The following is a 6938-nucleotide window of genomic DNA, read 5'->3' as shown; positions in this document are numbered from 1 at the left end:
ATCTCAAAGCCCTGGATCTGGGCCTGAGAGTTATCTGAGCTGGTCAGCCTACTGCTCCCACACCAACAATGTCCCACAACCAAGACCAGCTCTACCCTGCTATCCAAGCTATATGCAGAACCTGCCCTCCCTAGTATTGCAGCCAGTAAAGGACACGGCAGGTTTTCCCACTCTTATGACCCTAGGGCCAGCTCTCCCATCTGTCATAGGTGGCAAGGAATATGAGAGGGGAGGAGGGGATCTCTCCCTCACTGCTGTTTTCTGCACTTATAGCCCCCAGGCTGGCTCACCTCCAACCCCCACAGCCAGGGCTAGCTCTACTGCCAAGACAAAGTACTATGCCAGCTCTTCCAACTGCTGTAGCATATGAGGGGCAAGGCCAGCTCTCCTACTCTCATGACCCCAAGTTTAGCTCTGCTACCTGCCATAGGTGACAAGAGGTAAGGGTGGGAGAGAGAATCTCGTCCCACAGTACCACATGGTAGACAAGTTTCAGGGCCTGATCTCCCAAGTGCTGCATCGGGTGACCAGCAAGACCAGCTTTCCTGCTCTCATGACCCTAGTGGCAAGCTCTCCTGCCCACCAGATGGCAAAAGGGAAAGAAGGGGAATCTCTCTTACACAATGACAACTCACAGCATACAAAAGGCAGGGCCAGGTCTCCCAGGCTCACACCCTGCAGGTCAACTCACCTGCAACCCCCAATCCAGGACCAGCTCTCCTTTGCTGCCCAAGCAAGATGCAGGTCCCATTCCCCTGAGCGCCGCAGCTGGTGAGGGGCAGGGTCAGCTCTCCTGTTCTCATGAACTCAGGGCCAGGTCTCCCATCTGCTACATTCAGAGGTGGCAGGGCTGGGAAATGGGGATAGGGGGAGAATCTCTTCCTCTCACTCATTCATGCATGGGAGGTGAGTGGGAGGGTCATTTCTCCCACACTCAAACTCTGAGGCCAGCTCACCCAAACTCCTGAAATGTGCAGGCCCATTCTTCTTAGTATTACAACAGGCTGGGGACAGGATCAGCTATTCTGCTCTCACACCCCAAGGTATGCCCAGGTAAAGAGTGGGGCCAGTTCTGCACAGCCCTCATACATCAACATATCCTCAGGCAGTAACCCGGACCAGAAACTTCTGCCTGGCCTTTGGTGGTAGCAGACTCCTGCTACTGCAAGGCCACAGACCCAGACATGGTCCCCATGGCAACACATTCCAGGACTGATGGCATCACTGACTACTCACATCAGGCTGTTCCTCACCATCCTCGAGTCTCCAGTTCTGCGTCTCTTCTTTGAGCCCACATCTTTCTGTTTCTGTTTCTCTTCTATTTCTCCACTACTTACTTGCCCCTCTTAGCGATACCTGGGGTCTTCGAGTGTCTAGGGTCATCTCAGGAGTGGTCTCAGGAGTTCTATGCCCTCCTTGTGCATTAGCTCCAGGCAGGGATCATCTTGGGCATGGTCTGCCTCCCTCTCCATGGCCTGCATAGTGCTGTGTTGGTGGTCATCTCAAGCTGGCTCCTTTTCCAGGCCCCATGGTACCATACGTCTCCATGGCTCCAGGGCTTGCTCCTCACCAAGAGTCATCTGTCTCAGGTTTACTGCCTCCCTGGGTCTGCAGTCCCAGGCTGGAGGTGGGGTTTCTTCTAGTCTCTGGTTCACACCTTGCCCTGGGATCCTGCTGATGCCTGCATGATGTCGGACTGGTGGTTTTCTCAGGCTAGCTCCCTGTCTGGACCTGCCTGGCACCAGACTGGCGGTCATCTCTGACTCACTTTTTTCAGAGAATGTTAGGCTACTGATCATTCAGATTAGTTCACAGGTCAGAACGCCAAGCATGAACATCGCCTCTCTTTTCTGTGCTACCTACCGACGCACTTGTGACACAACAGCAACCCTATAAATGCCTTCAGGGGCCTGGTATGAGATTATTCACTGCCTGTGTTTACATAGATGTAATTAACCTCCTTGGGTTGTAGTTTTCCTTCTAGTATCTTCTGTAAGGCTGGACTTACGGATATATGTTGTTTAAATTTGACGTCATGAAATATTTTGTTTTCTCTTTCTTTGGTGATTGAAAGGTTGGCTGGGTACAGTAGTCTCGGAGTCTGCAGAACACCTGCCCAAGCCCTTCCGGCTTTGGAAGTCTCCATTGAGAAGTCAGGTGTAATTCTGTTAGGTTTGCCTTTATCTGTTAATTGCTCTTTTTCCCTCGAAGCTTTTAATATCCTTTCTTTGCTCTGAATATTTAATATTTGGATTGCTGTGTGGCGAGGGGACTTTCTTTTCTAGTCCCACCTATTTGATGTTCTGTAAGCTTCTTGTACCTTTATAGACATCTCCTTTTAGGTTGGGAATATTTTTGTCTATGATTTTGTTGAAAATGTGTTCTGGACCTCTAAGCTGAGCATCTTCTTCTTCCTCTGTTCCTATTACTCTTAGCTTTGGTCTTCGGAGTGCCCCAGTGCTCCTGCAGGCTTCAGGTCAGAAACTCTTTAGGTTTAAATTTGTCTTTGACTGATTTATCAATGTCTTCTATCGTATCTCCCACACCCGAGATTCTTTCTTCTATCTCTTCTTGCTTTTTGTTAGTGATACTTGTGTCTGTAGTTCCTGTTTGCTTACCTAGATATTTCATTTGTAGAATTCTCTCAGTTTGTGCTTTCTTTATTCTCTTTCCACTTCAGGTTTTGAACAGTTTTATTCATTTCCTTCCATTGTTTGTTTTTCTGCTTTTCTTTCTTTAAAGGATTTATTCATTTTCTCCAATTGTCTTTATGTTTTCCTTAATTTCTCAGAAAGATTATTCATCTCCTCTTTCAGGACCGCAATCATCTTCATAAAGTTGGCTTTAAGGCCTTTTTCTTGTGCTTCTGCTGTGTTGAAATATTCAGGGATGGCTGTGGTACAATTGCTGGGTTCTGATGATGACACTGTCTTAGCTGTTGCTGTGTTCTTACACTGGCCTCTTGGCATCTGTGTTTGGAGTACATTGGTCTAGGTACCAATTTCTGTGTTTATCTTTGGATAAGTGTTTTTTTCCTCAGTTTCTGATTCCTTTCTGGTCTTCTGGTCTGTGTGACCTGAGCTTCTCACAGTCTGTGTAGACTCTGTTAGAGCAGGGACTCTCCACCTTAGCTGGTCTGGGGCATGGTGACTAGGAAACTGGAGGACTCGGGATAGAGTGGGGAGAGGCTGAGAGAGTGGGGACATTTCGCTATAAGTTTTGCTATAGTGTAGTACTGACTTTGGATAATGAGTTTGGGAATATCCCTTCCCTTTCAACTTTATAAAACAACTTGATAAATACTGATTTTAGTACTTCTTTAAGTGTCTAGTAGAATTCAGCAGGGAATTCTTCTGGCCTAGGGATTCTCTTAGTTAGAAAATTCTTTATTGCTGCTTCAGTCTCATTGCAAATTATAAATATAGATAGGTTGATTATATCTCATTAGCTCAATCCTGGTAGGTTTTACATGTCTAGAAATTCATTTCTTCTAATTTTTACACTATTTTGAATGAGTATTCAAATTATTACTTAGTTATCAGATCTCATTGTTACTTGTAGTGTTGCCACCTTTTTGTCTTTAATTTTATTAATGTGTGTTTTCTTCCCCTTTGTTTATGTTAGTTTGATTAAGGGTTTGTCAGTCTTTTAAAAAGCCCACTCTTGATTTACCTTTTCTGTCATTTTTCTAGTTCCCACTGTGTTCATTTCTACCCTAATTTTAATCATTTCTTTGCATTTACTAATTTGGAATCTGAGTTGTTTTTATTCTTCTGTGACTTTGGGGAACATCAATGTTATTTTTTTGAGATCCATTTTTGGTTCCATTCTTCATAACTATGAGCTCTCTCAGAACAGTTTTTGATGCGTCTAAGAGGTGCTGATAATTTCTTATTTTATTTCTCTTTGATTTTAGAACATTAAAGTTAACAGACTAAGCTATTCAATGACTCACTGGCCAGTCAAAAGTATATCTGTTACTCTCCATGTATTTGTGTCACTTTTGTAATCTCTTTTGCTGTCAGTTTATAATTTTATTTTATTATGATCTGATAAAATGATGGCAATTATTTCAATTTTAAAAAATATTTAAGACATGCTTTCTAGACATGCTAAAATGTCATCTATTTTGGAGGAAGTTCTATAGGCTGATGAGAAGAACCTGTTTTCTATAGCTATTAGTTGTGTTAGTTTACAGATATCTACATCTATTTGATCTATGATGCAGTTTGAGTCGGTTAAGTCTGAAACTAAAAATTGTCCCCCATAAACTCATGTTCTGATTGCTTAGTCTCTGGGTGACAGTGCTATTTCAACAGGCTCTGGAGGGCTGAGGAAGTGAGGCCTATCATGAGCGGGGTCACTGTGGGAAAATCATTGGGGATGGTTATCCATCCATAGCCACGGTGAGTGCTCCCTGAACCTCTTGGTCTGCTGTGGCACTGGCATCCTCCATGTCACTCTTCTACAGAGCTCTGTGGACCAAGCTGCCATGCCTTCCAGACCACAGTGGACAAAAGTCCTTTAAACCTTGAGCCAAAATGAGTCTCTCTTCCCTTAAGTTGTTTCTGTTGGGAATTATAGTCAGTGAGGCAAAAGTAACAAATATATTATCCCAAAATACTTAGAACTAACATTAAATCACTTCAATATATGGAAGTATAAAATGATATGTTTTCATTTATCCTCATATATGGGCATTGTTAACTTATTTGACTATATATATACTATAAACAAGATAATTATTTTGCTCTAAGTAATTGTGTATTTTGATGTACTCTATATAATAATAAGCACATGTAAAGTTATGTACAGACCTATCTTGCATAACATATAGAGAGATATTCAGAGACTTCATATGAATAAAATACATCTAGTATGCAGATACATATTATGTAATATATATGTAATATATATATCAAATATATATATATATATCAAACGCAGTTATACCCACTCACAAATTTTTTCTTCACTACTTTCTACACATTTGGTATCATCTGACTCCTGCTTGAAGAATATTCTTTCATGTTTCTTATAGGACAGGTTTTCTGGTAAGGCATTCCTTCAGAGTTTGTTTATGAGTGAACATCCTCATTGTACTTACACTCTTGAAGGACAGTGTCATGAAATGTACTCTTTGGATCCTCACTTCCTGTTCTCTGACCTGTCATTCTAATGTCACCTGTCAGCTGCCAGAATTCAGCTCTTTAGTGTGTCATTGTTCTCCATTCAGGAATGTGTCATTTATTTTTGCTGTCATGAGATTTCTCTGATATCTTCACAGTTTAATTGTGATGTAACAAGGCATAGTTTTATTTTGTTGCTTTTTTTAGAAAGTAGTTTGCTGGGATTGGTTTTCTTTGTACATTTCTTGCTAGTCATGAGCTGCTTATGTGTATATAATGCTATTTTCTATTAAATTTGGAGTTGTTTTACATAATTTTTGTCCTTTTTACCTCTTTCCCTATGGGACTGCAATGACATGAATTGAAACTTTTTGTGTATGTCTTAGTTAGAGTTTTATTGAGTTGAAGAAGCACCATGACCAAGGCAACTCTTATAAATGCAAACATTTAATTGAGGTAGGCTTACACTTTCCTCTGAAAGTGTAAGGTTTAGTCTATTATCATCATATAAGGAAGCATGGCAGCTTGTAGACAGACACGGGGCTGGAGGAGCCAAGACTTCTACATCTTGATCTGAAGGCAGCCAGGAGGAGACTAGCTTCTTACACTGGGCAGAGCCTGAGCATAGGAGACCTCAAAGCCCACCCCCACAGTGACACACTTCCTCCAACAAGGCCACACCTCCTAATAGTGCCACTCCTTGTGGACCAAACATTAAACACATGAATCTATGAGTGCCATTCCTATTCAAACCATCTCAGTGTTATTCCATTCATCTCTTTAACTGCCTACTTTTCTTTAATAAATTTTATTCTCATCTTAAGAATCTTTAACTTAAATTTGTCTTCAAATTCACTAACTTTTTTCTTTTTCTTTTACCATTTTTCTGCTGAACACATCTGCTGTACTTCTTATTTTAGTATTATTTGAATATGAAGCATTTTTCAAAAGGTCCATAGGATACAGATGAAGTCCTAAGTGGATGTATATTATTGATATGAGCACAACTCTGTCAAGGACCCTCCCGATGCCTCAATCCCATGGGAATGGCAAATTGTTCCCATCCCTGGTCCAAGTTAAAATGTTGACAAATAGTTGTTCTTTAGCTAAAATCAGTGTGTGAATAAAGTATCAACTGAGGCTCCCGGTCCCTAATGTTGACACTGTATACAGAAGCTATCAGCACAGCTTCCTCCTCCCATGAGTACAGACTGTTCTCCACCTAGACCTCCTACTCAGATTAGCCAACTTGCCTCCTCCTCCTTCCTACTGTATATAGTAAATGCTCTGAGTTTCCAGGGCACTGCCATTGTATCTCTGTCACAGCACATACCTTACCGAATCCCAGTTTTTCTGTATCTGTGTCTGCTACACCTTCATTCCCTGTCACCCAAGTTAGGTCAGTCCCTAAGCCGGGAAGGTCATGGCAAAGGTCTGTTGCTGAAGGCTTAGTCCCCAGCCAGTGGCACTGTTGAAAGATGATGTACCGAGGAGGTCACTAAGTCCAATGGAGGAAGTAGGTCACTGGGGGTGTATCTTCAAAGACTTTAAGTTGTCTCTGGGCCCTTTCCCCCTCTTTGCTCCCTGTTTAGCTGCCTCATTGACCACTTGCTCCTATTACCATGATAATCTGTCTCGCATCAGGCCCCAAGCAATAAGCGTATCCTATTATTGATAATATCTGAAACTATGAGCCAAAATAAATCTTTCCCCCTTTTCCTGGGTATTTTTTCACAACAATAACAATAACAAAAGTGATACAGGATAGATTTCACTTCCCTGACAAGATTCCTACATCTCCAATCACTG

At 42.0% G+C, this 6938-nt stretch overlaps 1 non-coding gene across 1 annotated transcript; it reads right to left on the bottom strand.

The window, feature by feature from the left end:
- Positions 1 to 1779: 1779 nt before the first annotated feature.
- On the bottom strand, positions 1780 to 1913 carry LOC120094517 (small nucleolar RNA SNORA17). Its single transcript, XR_005488814.2, has one exon. It is a non-coding gene; the product is annotated as a small nucleolar RNA SNORA17 (small nucleolar RNA).
- Between the last annotated feature and the right edge of the window lie 5025 nt (positions 1914 to 6938).

This window comes from Rattus norvegicus, chromosome 8 (assembly GCF_036323735.1).
Source record: "Rattus norvegicus strain BN/NHsdMcwi chromosome 8, GRCr8, whole genome shotgun sequence".
In the NCBI taxonomy this organism is placed as follows: Eukaryota; Metazoa; Chordata; class Mammalia; order Rodentia; family Muridae; genus Rattus; species Rattus norvegicus.
The sequence above is the reverse complement of the archived record's forward strand: the minus strand, read 5'-3'. Positions and strand labels throughout refer to the sequence as shown.